Source organism: Ceratotherium simum, chromosome 1 (assembly GCF_057802395.1).
Source record: "Ceratotherium simum simum isolate JZ-2026a chromosome 1, ASM5780239v1, whole genome shotgun sequence".
Lineage (NCBI taxonomy): Eukaryota > Metazoa > Chordata > Mammalia > Perissodactyla > Rhinocerotidae > Ceratotherium > Ceratotherium simum.
Window position 1 is genome coordinate 5,582,419 of NC_141900.1, and position 18,723 is coordinate 5,601,141.

The 18,723-nt window shown below is 36.0% G+C and overlaps 1 long non-coding RNA gene across 1 annotated transcript; it reads left to right on the plus strand.

The window, feature by feature from the left end:
• The first annotated feature begins 2,863 nt into the window (after nt 1–2,863).
• Nucleotides 2,864–18,493, plus strand: LOC147918121 (uncharacterized). Its single transcript, XR_015553000.1, has 3 exons — nt 2,864–3,100; nt 3,732–3,891; nt 17,636–18,493. It is a non-coding gene; the product is annotated as an uncharacterized LOC147918121 (long non-coding RNA).
• The last annotated feature ends 230 nt before the right edge of the window (nt 18,494–18,723 follow it).

The following is an 18,723-nucleotide window of genomic DNA, read 5'->3' on the forward strand; positions in this document are numbered from 1 at the left end:
TTAGGTAACATCAGTTTATCAGAGAGTCAATTATCTTTCAATAAATTTCTAAGTAAATTTAATTTTATTCTAAGGTTTGGCTTTTTTTCTCTCATCTCACCATAGCTGCTTGATAGATTAAAATCAAATCAATGTACGACATTCAAGAGCTAAATATCCTCATAAAGAACCTATGAGATAAGTATAAATATAAAGTAATTTTTAGATGAGAAGTGTTTTAATATCTTGATAACATATTTTTCTGTGCATGCTTCATGAATTTTTCTAAATAAGTCATGTCATGGCAAATAATATGTAGGTCCATCCCTTCTTTACTCTCCTGAGCATATTTGAATCTTGAGACAAGTACTTTTATTAAAAAGTAATGTTGAAATGTATAATACTCAGGAAATGTACTTGTCATTCTAAACAAAATAAATATCTTCTTGAATGAAGAAAGATAAAGATGGGGGCAAAAAGGATATAAGCAGTCACTCTCAAAGTAAAAAAAGTAAAAAAAGAGGCACTTCCAGAAAGGCAAGAGGTTGTACATTGTAATAAGTTATGGAAGGGGAAAACAAATGGAGATATAAAATATGATCTTAAAATTCAAAATCACAAGGGCAGCAACTCCCAAATTTAGGCCTTGATTTGCGATTAAAATGACTCCCTCATGAGCCACTTTATATGGCATGCTACACAAGTTGGATACCAGCAGAGATTTATTCATTTAGCCATAGCTAATGATTATGTAGAGAATCTCCAAAGCAATGCATGGAGTCTGGCTGAATATGCATAGATATAAACCAAAACTGAGGCTAGTGCTCACTCTCTCCACCATATAGGTAGTCACATCTCAATGTCTACATCACATGTGGCAACATAGGTTGTCATCTGCTTCATTTTACATACTTTCTGTCACACATTTCCTCAGGATTTCCTGATTTTCACACTCTTTCAAAATTGCATCTTAAAAATGAGGTCCCTGGAGCACCTGGCAGAGGCAAAGCACCTCCTACTCACAGGTCAAGCCTTAACTAATTCCTTGCAAGAGTCCCCCAGGAAGATCAACTTGAGCTCGCAATCTAAAACTACAAAATTCATAGACACATGATGCATAATGAATGAGTGTCATTAAAAATGATTCACGGTAGGATTAGACTCATAAGCAACTCAGAATGTGGAATTATGAGGTAGAGAATATAAACCATGTGAGTTTGAAAAGTTTAAAATAATAAAATACGGAGTGTGTCAATGATAAGACAGTGTTAAGAATGACTGCATTTCTTTTCAAAGACATTGTGTGGAAAGCTCCTTCAAGGATCATTTAATTATTTAGGAGAATGCACCTATGTCTGTGTTGTCTATTATTTTAGTAGAGCTTAGACACTGTGAGACTATATGTTAAGTGGTAGATTTATGTAGGTAGAAATCACCTCCAATTACTGTTATTGCCCTTTAGTTTTGTTTTGTATCCCACCTAGTGCTTTTATTCTAACATTTCTCTATTAATTTCCCTACAAATACTCAGCTCCTCAAATGTTCTTTGTATTAGTCAAGATTCTCCAGAGAAATAAAACCAATGGGATGTGTGTATTATAAGGAATACATAAGGAGATTTATTATAAGGAATTAGCTCACAAGGTCCTGGAGACTGAGAAGTCCTAAGACATGCAGTCAGCAAACTTGAAATCCAGGGGAGCCAATGTATAGTTCCATTCCAAGTCTGAAGGCCTAAAACCCAGGAAAGCTAATGGTATAAGTTTCAGTCTGAAAGTCAGCAGGCTCAAGACCCAAGAAGAGCCAATGTCTCAGCTTGAGTCTGAAGGCCGTTAAGAGATCAATTTCAAACAGTCAGACAGGAGGTCTTCCCTCTAACTCAGACTTTTTGTTCTAGTCAGTACTTCAATTGATTGGATAAGGGAGGCCCAACCACATTAGGGAGTGTGATCTGCTTTGCACAATCTACCTATTCAAATGTTAATCTCATCCAGAAACACCCTCACAGACACACTCAGAATAATTTTTGGCCAAATGGCTAGGCACTCCATGGCACAGTCAATTTCACACATAAAATTAACTGCCATGCTCTTTGAACCAACGTTACCATCATACACTTACCTAATTATTTAATGAGACGAAAAAAATAAAAATTGAGTCATGATCATTTTAACTAATGCCTGTTTAATCAGAGTTCCAGTGAGATGGCAGTTATAAAGGAGATTTGGCAGAAATTGTAAGTTGACCATCCAAATCCAGTTCTCCTCTTCTTCCATAATAATAGAATTAGAGCTGGATGTGTGGTTGTATAGTTAGTGACTATATTCCCACCCCTCAATCCAGCTCCAAATGGCCACATGACCAAATCATTACTAGTGAAATATAAAGAGAAGTGATGTCTGTTATTACGCAGCCTGGGCCATAAAACACTGTATTATACTCCTCCATCTTGTTTCTCTTTCCAATGAATGACACCATGGACATGTCTGTGACCCAGCTTTGACAAAGAAGATGAAGTTAGCTTCCTAAGAGAGAAATAAGACTCATGGAATATGGAACCTAATATGATGCCTACATGTGCTGAATTTTTACATGAGAAAAAAATGTACAATTAATTGCACTTTAGACTAAGAAAAATTAACTTCTATGTATAACAAGCTATTTATGGTTTGGTTTCTTCGGTATATTAGCTTAGTATTTACCCTAACTCCTAGAGAAATCAGTAATTTCAAGTGAGGGGTGGGGGCAGGGGTATGATACCAAACCTAAACTATGTAGCGTAGGCTAAAATAAGGCAATAAATGGAGAAAAAACAAATATGATAAACTAGCTAGTTGTTGTATCTATTGGTAAACCTTGCAAAACACTTGGTAAAACTATTGCTTTTTATAACTTGGAAGAAGGATCATGTACCTGCTCAAGAAGAAAGCAGACTTTGTAGCTGCACAGGCTCTAAAGAGAACACACCCTCCAATGGGGAATTTATACGTGGCCAGAGAGGATCGTGAACCAGGAAGAACTTCCCAGAGGGCAAAGCCAAAGACTGTAGTGGACAATGGACCAAGAACAGAACCACAAGCATCCAACCAGTCAAAACAAGACACTCTCTCTCGATGCCAGGGTAGGATGTTATTCAAATTGCTCTTTCATTGCTAGAAATCAATTATTGTTGAGTGTTTTTCAATAGTTTCTTTTACCAGTGCTAGTTGTTTTAGCCCCTTTCTTTCAATTATCTTATTGCTGACTTGATACTGGGTATTTGGGTGGAGGGGAAGGGTCTTAATTTGTCTTAATTATGTTATTAGAGTGCAAAGTTATACGCTGACCAAAGGGAGAGAGGTGCAATCAGTGGATCATATTTGAGGTCAACTTCTTTGGGGAAGAGACGAGTGTGTTCTGTTTGTGGGAAGATGATGCACAAGAATTATGCAGAGGCAGCCTGTGGTAGATACTGTTAGGTTTTTACCAGCAAATGTTTTCTCTTTCTTCATCCATAGCCATAGGGTCATAGCTGGTGGAAAAGCAAAACTTTCTCTTTGCAGCAGCACTTGTTTAGGAGATATAAAACTGAGTGCTGAGCTTCATCAATCCTTAATGAATATGACCCTGCATGTTAGCACCTCCCTACTCTTTTCTAGCTCATAAACTTTTTCACTTCAGTGAACTACTAAGTGAATTTATTTACCCGAGTTCCTTCTTCTGTTTTTCAAGTAAATAAATTTAGTGTTCATTTGTTGTTCACTCTGTATTAGTCTGGAGATTCCACCAATATTTGCCTCATCTGGATCACTGTGTACAAAATCCTGAAAACCAAATATCAAAGAGCACCTCAATTCCACAGTCCTGAATATGCTTCTTTGGGCTAGAAATAAACCAATGATGCTGTTGCTGTTTTGACCTCTCTGAGTTTTTGTAAGTATCTTGGAAACTAGTGTCCTGGGAGTGATACAATACATTACATTGGTGTGATTCGAAGTCATTGGTTCAGCATTGATTTCTCAGTTTATTGTCTGGTTCTTTGTCTACCTATTGTTTATAAGAGGATGTTTGTCTTTCTCCGTCAGGGGTAAGTCCGTCTTCCAGGTATAAAGGAAAGCCTGCTGGGCTGCTCTGTTGACCATGTGGACTGTGAGCTTGAGTCAGTCTATACTCCCCCTTAATGGAAACACCAGTTTCTAACATGTGGGCTTATTACAATCCTAATTCCTGTCTTTATACTGCAGTGTGTCAATCTTTCACTAAGATCATTTTAAGAATAGCCAGAGGGCCGGCCCCGTGGCTTAGCGGTTAAGTGCGCGCGCTCCGCTGTTGGCGGCCCGGGTTCGGATCCCGGGCGCGCACCGACGCACCGCTTTTCCGGCCATGCTGAGAGCGCATCCCACATACAGCAACTAGAAGGATGTGCAGCTATGACATAGAACTATCCACTGGGGCTTTGGGGGAAAAATAAATAAATAAATAAAATTAAAATAGCACAGGAAATTGAATATTTAAAAAAAAAACAAGAATAGCCAGAAAGGAGAACTTCTGAGTTTGTTAAAGTTTCACACCTCTCTGGAATTCTAGAACAAAAAGGGAAGCAAAATTTTGTTTCTACCATGGTCAGGTTTTTAGTTGGTCATAAAATCTGGAATATTAGCTATTCACTTATAATATTTAGTCCAAATAGACCAACATAAAATCAAAATGAGAAAATCCATGAATCACATTATGAGACCTCTTAAAAGATAGGAGGCACAGTGCTGATCAATTTAGAAACTAGTAAGAATATATGAAAATTGAATTCCTAATTTTTTAGATGTGTTAGTACTTAAAAAATTTCTGATTGTCACTCTGGTTAATGAAGTAGCCAACTCAACGATTACTTTTTATTCTTATAACCACCTCTGATGGCTCTTTTTGCTATTCTCTTTTTCAAATTTCATATTCCAAATTCAAAATAATAGTACATTCAAGGTTTATTTTACATCTAAAACATCTTTGAAGTCTTCTCATTGTCCACTAGAGAACCACAAAAATTTACTCTTTCCCTTTATAAAAGGAGGGATAATAGAAATTAATTAATATTTACCCTAACTCACAGATTCTACAAATTTTAGTAGCTCATCAATATTGTAAGAGGTGCTTTTAAAAAAAATCCTTTCTAGGGGCCAGCCCCATGGCATAATGGTTAAGTTCAGCACATTTCACTTTGGAGGCCTGGGGTTCATGGGTTTGGATCCCGGGCATGGATCTACAACACTTGTCAGCCATGCTGTGGCAGCAACCCACATATAAAGTAGAGGAAGATTGGCACAGATGTTAGCTCAGGGCTAATCTTTCTCATAAAGGGGGGCTGGCCAGGTGGCATAGTGGTTAAAGTTTGCACTCTCCACTTCAGTGGCCTGGGGTTCGTGGGTTTGGATCCTGGGCACAGACCTACACACTGCTCATCAGGCCATGCTGTGGCAGCATCCCATCTATAAAGTAGAGGAAGACTGGCACAGATATTAGCTCAAGGACAATCTTCCTCAAGCAAAGGGAGGGAGATTGGAAACAGATGTTAGCTCAGGGGTAATCTTCCTCAGCAAAAAAAAGAAAAAAAATCCATTCTATACAAATGAGGATATCCAGTGTTCCTAGAAGTAATTAAACTTAAGTAATTTGTTATATAAATATATTTCAATGATTATATACTTTTCACATTACAAATACTATTCATTTACAAAGACTGATACAATAACTGTCTACAAAGTCCTCCATTTTAGGAAGAATTTGTGTTTAGGTTTAATACAGAAGAATTGTAGTATATTTAAAGAAAAAATTAAAGGCTCTAGAAATTTCATCAATACTCAAATCATCCATAATATTGTCTTAACAATATAGTTAATTACTAACTAAATCCTTATAAACTGATATACATCATAACTCAATGATATAATTTTAAGGGTTGTTGTTTAACACTGTTGAATTTGGTTAAATGCTTTAGGATCACTAAAGAGTGATCAATAATCAATTAGCCAACTCTTTTTCTGAAGTTAGACAAAGCAAACCTTGGAATTTTTCTCATCACTTGAAAATCTACTCTCATGACTTGATGTAGTAGGTTGTCTGGGGTAATTCCAGAAATGTTAGTGTGATGCTTTTCTCCTTATTCCCAGTTGTTGCTGCTGGTGGGTTTACCATTAATAAGGCCCTTAATAGTGCTACACAGACAACATCCTGTCAATTCAGATATCCAATGTTTCTGTACAAAAGGAAACTGAAGCAACTCTGCTAGGCTTATTGGAATCCTGTGGAATGACACCTGAAAACAAGATGATTATGTAGACATAAAATCTGACAATTTGCCTATCCTTTGAGTGGCCATCCCATCATCTTGACATGAGGCAGGACCAAGAAAAGGAATGTCTAAAGGAAAAACTTTCCATTTACTGCAGTACTTGCCTAGAAGATACCGAAACTAAATGCTGTATTCCACAAAAGTGTTTCTAATCAGGTGAAACTGTTGAGTAACCCTTCAGCTACAACTGTTACTCACCCGAGAACACTGAGTGCCCCAGTACATAGTAAACTTGACCCTAAGAGCCTAATCTAAGATTATTTCCTGACTAAAAAAAAATATTTCCTGACTAATAAAAAATTGCACAGTACCAACTTATGGATTCACTCATCCCTTTTTGGAGTTCTATTTTTCACAATTTAGTTAGCATAAGCATCACGAAGACCTCCTGCTCTTTATGGGACTTTTCCCCCTTAGTGAATAAGTTAGTGAATTTTTTGAGGTTCTCTTCAATGACATATAGGTGACGATGATGTGTGCCTCACCTAGGCAATTGAAACATTACACCTAGGCAAATGAAACATTACAAGTCCATTTGTCTATACCCTTTCCTTTTCCCATGAGTAGAACTGTAGATCTGTCTGTGACTGAACATTAACCATGCAGACAGGATAAATCCCCTATTCAACGTCAGGTAAGAAAAATGCGAAGAACCTGGGCCTAGTAAACAATATAGTAATCTTGCCTACTTGTACTGGCTTGTTCTTTAAGCTGCTGTAATTTCAGGTTTCTTACAGAATCTAAATTATTGAGGCTGGCCCCATGGCTTAGCAGTTAAGTGCACTCGCTCCGCTACTGGCGGCCCGGGTTTGGATCTGGGCGCACACCAACTCATTGCTTGTCTGGCCATGCTGAGGCAGTGTCCCACATACAGCAGCTAGCAGGATGTGCAACTATGACATGCAACTATCTACTGGGGCTTTGGGGAGAAAAAAGGAAAAAAAAATGAGGAGGATTGGCAATAGTTGTTAGCTCAGAGCCAGTCTTCCTCAGCAAAAAACAACAACAGCAACAAAAAAGAATGTAAATTATTTACCATAGCTAATTAATGTATTGTGGAGGCAATACTTAGAGAATAAAAACTGTTCCCAAACTTTTCCCACATTGATGAAAGATATCAATCCTCAAAATTAAATAAAATAAATTTAGATCCATGTAAATAGACATGTATTCTTCAAATATTGAAGTGAAATCACAGAGAACTATAGAAAATGAAAAACTACCAAAGTTGGAGAAAAGGTTAACTACAAGAATAAGAAGTAATCGTTGAGTTGGCTACTTCATTAACCAGAGTGACAATCAGAATTTTTTTAAGTACTAACACATCTAAAAAATTAGTCAATGAAAGACTGAGAAATTATTCAAGATTGAAGATGACTCAAAAGATGAAGGCTAAAAGTAATTTGTGATTCTCAACTGGAAGCTTTTGCTTAAAAATACCTTGATAGGAAAAACGGTGAAACTTGAGTGGTCTGAGAATTAAATGGCAGTAGTGTATTAGTGTTAATTTCCTGATATTGATTATTGTATTGTGGTTATGTAGGAGAATACCCTTGTTTGTAGAAAATACATACTAAGATATTTGGAAAGGCATCATGTCAACAAATTACTTTCAAATTGCTCAAGAAAAAAATCTCTATACTGTTGTAACTTTTCTGTAAGTTTGAGATTGTTCTAAAATAAAAAGCAAAAACAAAAGTAAAAGAAAGATTTAATTTTACACATTCTGGGTTTATTGGTCATTATAATGAATTAAGGTTAACTATAAAGAAATAAAAATTACACTAATGATTGACTTCTAAAAACAACCAAAAAACCAAAACACTATCAAAGTCTTGAGATTAAAAACAGTATCTCTCGGCCTATATATTTATAGTTGTTATTGAAGAATAAAAGTTAAACATATGTATTTTAAAGTATAAAATAATTGATGGAATTTATGACAAACATCTTTTACTAAAGAAACTTTTAGGTATACTTTAGGAAGAAAAAAAGTGATCCCAGAAAGAAATTCCGATTGCATAAATTGGCTAATATGATTAAATGAAATAAAACATCAAAATTCCAGGTTATAATTACAATTCTTATTTTGGGAAGTTAAAGTATGGGCCTAAAGTATGGGATATCAATATCATGTAAGACAAGATAACCATTAAAGGAAGACAAAGAGTGGATAAATTTAAAACCAGTGGAAGAAAAATAAATTGGAATAAGAAAAGTTGGATTAATATAAAAGAGACTACATAATTACAAATTAAAAAAGAGAGAGAAATATAGTAAAATTTAGAAAAGAATCATAAAGTAAAGCAGCAGAAATAAATTCCCAAATATCCATAAATATAAATTTATATATTGCTCTACAGAAAAACAAAGATTAAAGACTATCACACCAGATGAAAAGCCAAACCAACTACACCATGCTTTAAGATCTATACTTGCATCATTTTACTTACGGTACTTACAAACACTAAAGAAGCATGGGCAAATGCATTATCATAGTGGGAAATTTTTAACAGCAACATGATAAATTTTAACCAGGGTGAAGAAAGGGGAAGCCTGACCTGAATGATCATAGAGAAACAGTGGAATACCAAGAAGAAAGAGAAGGCGTTAAAAGAGGCTTTAATTTCGCTGTAAGGAATGACAGAGTGTAAATTTTTTAAAAGCAAAAAGGGAGATGAAAGACTGTAGTAGAGAATTTTCAACACACTGGAGGGATATTAAACCGAAACAGAAGCAAGAATATATACAAACCACACAAAAATATTTTCTAAGAAGTGTAAACAGAGATTACAATCAATGGAACATTCCTAATGGCATTTGTAAAGAAGAAGGTAAAAGTTACTTAAGGTTTTTGATACAAAATAAAATAGTGGTAAAATGTGGGTAAATAGAAAGAAAAAACAAACCTGACCACATAAAATAATAATAATATTTAGCCAAGCATTAAAAGAACACAATAGAACATCTTATTCAGCCAGAAGACACAAAAAACAACTTGAAGCGGGCGGCCCCGTGGCGTAGTGCTTAACTGCGCACGCTACGCTGCTGGTGGCCTGGGTTCAGATCCCGGGCGTGCACCGATGCACCGCTTGTCAGGCCATGCCATGGCGGTATCCCATATAAAGTGGAGGAAGATAGGCACAGATGTTAGCTCAGGGCCAGTCTTCCTCAGCAAAAAGAGGAGGGTTGGCATGGATGTTAACTCAGGGCTGATCTTCCTCACACACACACACACAAAACTTGAAGCTGCTCCCACTGGCAAAATCTATGATAATTTAAGTGTCAAAGTATATATTGCTAGCTACACATTATAACTCATTGAATAAATTAGCAGTGCATGAGTTCACACTGATATAAACAAACAAATAGAAAATTTGATAAGGAAAAGGATATTTACATAGTCTCAAAGTAACCCCACAAAGCAAACCTATTCATTAGGAGAAAATGGGTATTTGAGTGGAAAAGTCTGGTGGCCAGGCCCTTAATCAAGTAATCACCAGTGCAATAATGGGATAAGCCATATGTGTCACCTGAGAAGGTGTAAATGCCCATCAACAGTACAATGGCTAAATAACTACAGTGGAAATCTACATAACAATGAAAATGAATTAACTACAAATACACATAATAGCATGAAAGAATTTCAAAAAATATGTTGAACAAGAAACAAGCCACTGAAGAAGACACATAGATTGGTCAGTTGAATTTCATTTTAAAATACTTTAAAAAAGAAAGCCTAGCTAAATGTATGAGCTAGAGTTTCATGTGTTCAAAATCACAAAGAATAGCAGGGGGGTATTAATGCAGATTTTTGGCATAGTGATAGTCTTTGAGAGGGAAGGAGGAAACTGAGTAAGCACGAATGTAGAGGGGGTTTCAAAGGTAGTAGTAATATTTCATTATTTGATCTGGGATGTGGGTTCCATGATAATGGTTATATAATTAAACACATTTATACGTTTGAAATACACCAGAATATGTTTTTGAAAGATTACTCTTGCTGTTGAAAGGATTATTGGCAATAGAGTGGAAAGAGGAAGATCAGCTGGAAAGTTACTGCAGTGATCCTGCCAAGAGATGGTGTTGGCTTGAACTAAGGTGTTGGCAATGGAGACAGAGAAGTAGGTGGTTAAAGTGTATACTTGGAAGGTAAAATTGATTGACTTTCCAGATGAAATGATACAAATACCAACTAAAAAGGATATGTAGCAGATGACGCCAAGTTTTTTTAGCTTTGTAACTGGAGGTTATCATCCTGTTGGAATTAATTCAGTATAGTGAGATTGACAGGCAAGAGAGAAGAATGGACACAAGATATGAAGTTCTCATGAAGGCTAGAATCCAGAACACAAGTTGAAGAACTGGCCTTTGACAGGAACTGGATATATTTCCACCAGACAACAAGGAAGAAGAGAATGAATACGGATAGAGAGCAGACTATAGATTCCAATGGAGAGAAGAGAGAGTTCTCATCTAAAAGCTTCCATTTTGTCAATAAAGTGAACTCATCACCTGAAAAAAGGTAGCAATGTGAGATTTGAACAAAGAGAAGAAAACATTCACAAATAATTATTGGATTCAACTGAGTCTTTGTGATCAATATTAATTGTAAGGTAAACTTTCTCTTGTAAGAAACTTTCAAGGACAGTGGTTCTTAATGTGTGGTTGAAAGACACCTAAAGTAAGGTGAGACCTTTTCAGCGAGGTCAAAATTATTAATTAGTATGGTATTGTTTTTTTTTCCACTCTTGTTCTCTCATGAATTTGCAGAGGAGTGTTGCAGTAGCTTAATGAGGTGTGATGATGTAAGTGCTCTGATGACTAAGGAGATATGTATTTATGTATTCTAGTGTTTTAATTTTTAATATGGTAAATGTTGATAGGTGTAACCCATATTAGTAAAATTTCTTTTGGGTCCTCAATAATTTCAAGAGTAGAAAGGGGTCTTGAGGCAAAAAACTTGAGAACTACTATTTTAGGTCAATAATGTTGTTCTCAACATTTTGAAAGGGTTCATTTCTTTGAGAAAAATTTTTTTCAGATAACAATTACTTTATGTAAAATATATACTGTCCAAAGCCTTATTTGAAACACATAATGCCTAGTTATTACATTTCTTTATGTAAGCCTCCCCCAAGATTCATTTTGCATGCTCCAATATTCATTTTTTGCAAGAGGTCCATTGTTTCCTTCAGGGATCATTTTCATGAGACTTCTCTACTTATATACTGTAATGTGTTTGCATGCAAATACTGGAGCATCACCTTGACCAAGATGTTTTATCTGGCCACCATATTTAAAATGAGTAAATCAATGTCATGCCTCCCTCGCCTTCCAGCACTCTCTAGTCCCTTTCCTTGACTTATATTTTCCCCTCAACACTTATTGCCATTTGATACATGGCTGTCAAGGAACCAGGAAGCAGGTACTCAACAGACATTGAATCTGCTTGTGCCTTGATCTTGGACTTCTAGCCTCCAGAAGTGTGAGTAACAAATGTTTGTTGTTTGATACCATCTATGGTATTTTGTTACAGCAGCCCAAAATAGCTAAGGTAAAGGGCCACACTTTCCTGTTTCTTTCTATGGCTTATAATTTTGGGGGCCTGAAAACCAGACTTTAGAATATTATAATATTCCATTTCCAATCAAATCTGGAAATTAGATTCTCTCTCTTCTGCAATTTTTGCTGTTTTTTTATTTGCTGAAAGATATTGTGGTCCATTTATTTAGTGATTTTTGCCAATTCAATTTACAGAGACTGTATTTCTTGTTGTATATGTCACTAAGTCTCTATTTCTTAGCTTTTTTTCAGCTAGGTTTTTGACATAGATTTCCTTGATTGCCAGGAGTCAGAGAGAGAGAAAGAGAGAGGAAAAAGGGAGAAAAAGACAAAAAAAACTTTCTACTAATCTTTGCAGATTGACTCTGCACTGAGGCTGTTACTGAGCAATGGGCTTACTCTGCTTGTCATGATCTGAGTCAATCAATCATGATGAGTTAGGGATCTAGAAAGGAAGCTTTAATTTGGTTAGCTGGCATAATCAGGAAGATGACAGACTAATATCTCAAAAAAACAATCTTCAAGAATTACAGAATCTTGAGGTAGTTATAGTGGGAAAATGGGCAGTAAGGAGGGGGTTTAGAAATATTAGTCTTCAGGCATGGTGGACTCCAGGGTCTTTCATTGTTTTTTTCCTCTGTCAGTGATGATGAATATCTTGTAGGTGTGTTTTCTGCCTGTGGTCAGCCTGTTCCTAGAGAGAAACTCATAGAACAAAGTTTTGATTTATCAAGCTATAGGGGAGTACATACATAAGTGAAGGTCATAAATCAGGAAATCATGTGAATTATTTTAGAGTACATGTAGACCAGTGAGTAGTCACACAGACGAGGGGCTGGGGTAGCAAGACAGCCTCACTTATGTTCACTTACAAGGCCCTCTTTCAATAGTTAGCCAGGCTAGCACCAAGCCTAGAGATCAGCCCAAGTGAAAGCTTAGAGTCTTCTTAGGTCTTTGAGTATGCATCTTGCCCTGGGCATGTGCACAGCTTTTTAAATTCCCTGATATACACAGGTGCTTTTGAATGCTGATTTCCCAAAGAAACTCCTTCCTCAACTTTTCCTTTCAGGCTTTAAGCAGTCTACTACTTGTCTCAACTGTGATCTTTTACCACAGGGTGTTCTGGGTTGTTTCTTGCCTAAGAATTTTGCACCCAACTACAATGTGTGTGGGGGGTTCCCCACACCACCAAGCAATTTTCTGACACTAGGTGGGCATCCTACAATTCAACTCAATTCTGACACTGTCTACCCAGAGATAGCATCAGATTCCACAGGTTAAGGGTTCAGTCCTACAAGACCGCCCCCCTCGACAAACACCTTGGACATCAATCACAAGTCCAGATTCTCACCTATGCTTCTGACCTATTGGCTACAGATTGGAGGTTCCCAAGACCCCCTCCTTAGGTTTGATTAATTTGCTAGAGCCCACAGAACTCAGAACTCATGAAAGAGTATAAGTCAGGAATAACCAGATGGAAGAGATGCATAGGGCAAGGTATAGGGAAAGGGCGCTGTAGAGCTTCCATGCCCTCTCCAGGTGCCCAAATCTCCACGTGTTCACCAACCAGGAAACTCTGAACCCTGTCCTTTTGGGTTTTTATGGGGGCTTCGTTATATCAGCAGGATTGATTAAATCATTGGCCATTGGCAATTGATTCATTCTCCAGCCCCTATCCCCTCTCTGGAGGTCAAGGGGGCAGGACTGTAAGTTCCAATCCTCTAATTATATTGTTGGTTCCAATGGCAACCAGCCCCCATCCTGAGGTGCTTTCCAAAAGTCGCCTCATTAACATAACAAAAAAGACACCATTATTGCTCTCATTACTCAGGAAATTCCAAAGGTTTTAGGAACTCTGTGCCACCAATGAGGTTGAAGACCAAATATATACTTCTTACTATAAATCACAATATCACATCACCTTACAATGTTTTTGAGTGATGTTCATTGGTTTTCAGGCCTGGGTGAGTTTAGAGTTAGGCAAAATAGAGATAGTACCTTGTGTCAGTTCTTCAGGTAGTCTCCAGACCGGTTAGACAGACACAAATAATAATTTGTTAATCAGTTCTGCTTTGTAACTAGGGACCAGTTTCCTACTCTGGGAACATGGGCTGACATCTTCAAGAGGGCTACCAAACCAGGGATGGGGTGGGGCATGACCCAGTGGAAAATGCCGCAAAGCTTTCCTATGATTTTTATGTTGCCTTTTTCTAAATTCAGCATTCACTTGGGTACTGTAAACCCTTGAATGTTTTTTGCAGAGTTCTGGAACAATTGGTTCTGATAGTTTCTGCTTGTGTTTCAATGTTTCTGTGATGGGACGGTATCTTAGAGATGCCTACTCAATCATTTTGCTGACACCCCTTTGCCAGTGATTTTTCAGTAGTTTATTTTCCTGTGCCTTGCAAGGAAATCAGGATTGCAGAAAGGAAATCCGGATTGGAGAAAGTAACTCGGGACCAAATACCATAATGAGTTATCTAAAATCATATCTTTCTAGGATAATAAATGTACTTCTTTTGGGAAAAGTGCTTATGGAGATTCCTTTTAATACAGGTAACAACGTCATTGTTGCAACAGAAAGAATTCCAGATTTAGAATGAACAGAAGTGGGTTATTGTCCCTTCACTTGCTCTCTGAGTGACCTTACATCAGTCATTAAGCCCTTTGAGCCTGCTTCCCGTTCTCTAAGATGTTAATGATAGTAATTACCTAACACTCCTCTAAAGATATACTGAACATTAAGAAGAAAAAAAATTGATAATGATTAATATATAAAGTTTTATTAAAATAATTTATAAGCATAACAACAAAATAATATACTCTTTTACCTAAATATTATTACAATTTCTATCATAGCACATAACTTCTATCATATTTTTCTATTTTTCAATTTTTATTTGAAATCAATTAAAGAAATCAAAGTGACTTTTTTAGAATCACACAGTATTTCACAAGGGGAAAATCCAGTCCACTTACTAAAATGCCTGTAAGTAGAAAAAAGAAATACATAAAGGAAAAAACCTCAGTGGATCTGTGGATCTGGCACCGAATCTATGAGTATACTGGTTTTTCACTTGGACTCCATTCTACATGGATGCTTATAAATGAAAGAAGAAAAAAATAACTCAACAATGTCAGTACCAGAGAATTATTTAGGTTGGTTCAGAAAAGTTCACTTTGTTTCCTTTAAAAGTATTCAGAGACTTGATCTCAAAAAGTCTTTGCGTTTAACTAGACAGCTTGAATTTTTGAGTTTATGTAGGGCAAACCATCCTCTTGAATGTATGAGGAAATCAAAGGTAAAGGAAATTTTCTCATAAAATTTGCAAGACAAAAATATCTGAGAGACAATTTTCATGCAGTAAAAATAAAAGCTCTGGTTTCTAAATGAGTTCAGTGTATGAGGTATTAATACAGAGCTGCTATGCCTTTACTAATATGCGAATTAGACAAAAGGACTCTCCAATTTGAGCTCACCAGAAAAAGCTTGGCATGTTTGAGTTCAAATCCAAGAGATGACCATTTCTACTAGTGAAGGGCACTATGGGAAAACTCGTGTTACACTCTAGCAATAAAGGATATTTTTAAAACTTCCTGCTTCAGACACTTGAGCAAACTTCTTACTATAGAAATTTGCAGTCATAAAAATGTAGAGAGAATGGTGAAATAGATCCCCACTAATCTATCACAAAGATGTGCAATTATTCACACTCGATGAATATTGTTCATCTAGCCTCTCCTGTTGCTCTTTATGCACACACACACACACATACACACACAGTAGATTATTCTGAAGCAAATCCCAGAGAGTCTATCAGGTCATCAATGAATACTTCAGAATATTTCTCTTAAATATGAGAGATCTATTTTTAATATAACTTAAATACCATCATAACAACTAAAAAATAATAATTCTGTACTATCTTTAAATATTTAATCAGTATTTAAGTCCCTTGTTGTTTCATTTATTTAAGTAGTTGGTTGATTGAATGAAAATCCAAATAAAGTTCATATATTACATTTGGTTGATATGTTTTGTAAGGTTATTTTAATTTATGAGTCTTCATATTTCTTTATTTGCTCTTGTAATTTATTTATTGAAAATAGCAGTTAAGTTTTCTTATAGATTTTTCCACCATCTTAATGTTATGACTTTACACATCCTTGTGTCATTTAATAAGTTCCTGTGTTGCCTATGTTTCTTGTAAGTTTGTAGTTAAGTTTACTGTCTTGAACTAATTCAGGTTGATTTCCACAGTAAGGAGATTTTGGGTAATACATGAGTTACAAAAGTGTAAAAATATCTAATGCAGACTTAAGTAGATCACAGATGAAGGTTTGGGTCATAGATCAAGAGTGAAATATCAATTCAACATCTGGGGGAAAAAAGTGGTACATAGAAAGGATGCAAATCTCAGTTCACAAACTCAAAGTTACAAAAGGTCATTTTTTTTTTCATAAATAAGCATAAGTTTTGACTTCAAGCTCCCTTTCTGTAGGCTGGCAGAAAATTTAACTTTACCATGTTCCATCAACTGGGCAGAATTGAGAAGTTACAGTCAAAAATAAAGTTTCTGGGAAAAAGCAAAGAGATGTCATATTTCTTGCACATTTGCATTTGTGAAATGAATCATATCAGCCTGTAAGCAATGTTTCACTATATCGTTGCACAGACTCCTTTGTGCATGTTTGTATATACAGTCATGCGTGGAATAAGGACATTACAGTCAACAACAGACCGAATATACAGTGGTCCCATAAGATTAGTACCATAGAGCCTAGGTGTGTAGTAGGCTAGACCATCTTGCTTTGTGTAAGTACATTCTATGATGTTCACGCAACGAAGAAATTACCTAACAACGCATTTCAGAGTACGTATCCGTCTGTAAGTGATGCATGACTGTACTTATATAATTAATACCTAGAAGTGGGAATGCTGGATTTCAAAGGTTGTGAATTTAAATATTTAGTGATCTTATCTAATTTCCTTCTGAACAGTTGCTTTGGTTTACACTTCCAAAATTGTCCCCATTATTGGAAAAAGTATTCATTGTTAAAATTTTAATCAGAAAAGAAATTACTAGTTTTTTTCCACACATGCCATCTCATTTTATTATTATAATAATCCTATGAGTTAGACAGGTTACAGTGAAGTCAATTTGTAACTCCACACAGTTCAAGTTTTGAAACTTTTGGGGTAACTGCAGAGATGTTTTTTAATAGTAGCAGAACTAACGGGCTAGGCTTTCAGCAATTGTTTGAGAATTAACAAGGTTTAGATGTGTAAGTTTACAGATCTCTACAACGTAGGGGGCCTGAAATGATAGTAATGATTTCAATGACTTTTATTTGGCCTTCCAGATGAGGGATTTAACTCAAGAACCAAAACTGCACAAAACAAAACATACAATAAAGAGATTTTCATCTGCTGTATTTTTTGCACAACAAAGTGTGTGTGTGTGTGTGTGTGTGTGTGTACCTAAGAGTTTTAAAAATAGTTAATGCTTTATTCCCCCAAGGCAGTGATTTTTTTCAGTTATTTTTTGAAATGGCTGTTTGAGGAATTTCATACTATTTTTTCTTTTTGTCCCTACAAACAAATAAATCACTCTTTCCCAGAAAGTTCAGCTTTTCACTGGTGACAAATTTAAAAACTTCACTGACTGAAAAATGGGAGGGTTTATTTTTCTTTCCCTTTTGTGAACAAGGCATTAAATCTAAAATTGCCTTCAGTGATGTATTCCTTTCATCCCTAATTCCTCACAGAAATACCTTCCTTAGTGAACTGTAAGTGACAGAAGCTTTGAAGAAAAAGATGATCTCAGCCTTGTAAATAAAAGCCATCTTGAAAAACAGAGGTAAGGGAAGATATGCTTATCCTATAATTTTTTTTTCAATTGGGCTTAAATGACTTAACACATAAAACAAAATAAAATGGCATCAAGTCTTCTAATTATTTTGTCACCGAAAGTTAATTTTTTAGCCTCTTTCTGTTGTTAATTGTTTTAGGACTATAAAGAAAACAGTAGCCATGGCTCTTGATTTTCTCTAGAATTATCTGTGTTTTTTACAGAAGAATGTCCTTTAAATATTAACATAATGGTCAGCTCCTGGTCAAACTCACTTCTTAATCTACTTTTATTTATTTTTACTTAGTGTGAGATGTGTTGATGATCTATTATGTGTCAACACTGTGCCAAGACCTTAGAGATGTTAAGATGATTAAGATGAGGGCCCTGGTCCAAAAGACTGTATGTCTACCTACATTTTTAAAAAATTAAATTGAACTGTGAGTAGAAATAAAATGGAAGTGTAGTTCAATTGCTTTGGATGGCAAAGGATTTTTGAACTAGACCTAAAAGGATGAAGAAAGTGAAATGAATGGTAGAAATAAGGGAAAATTATGACAGGTCAAAGGAACACATATGCAAGGTACAGAGAGCTAAAAGTACAGTAGACGTTGTTCTCTATGACTGTGTGACAGCAGCAGAAGCAACTGATAAACAGGGCATCAGGGTTAACTTTGAGGGTCTGATAAAAACTGTCTAAGGAGTTAAATGTGAACTTGAACTTGATCTTCAAAGATTAGGGGAATGTAAGGATTAAAGTAATAATCACAGTTTCCTGGACTTTGCCTTTATATTTTGCCTATATATTCCTGGACTTTGCAATATATTCCTTTAAGCTGGTTTAAATTTTTTTTTTTTTTGGTGCCAAGGAAGATTCACCCTCAGCTAACATTTGTTGCCAATCTTCCTCTTTTTGCTTGAGGAAAGTTCGCCCTCAGCTAACATCTGTGCCAATCTTCCTCTATTTTGTATGTGGGTTGCCACCACAGCATGGCCGCCAATGAA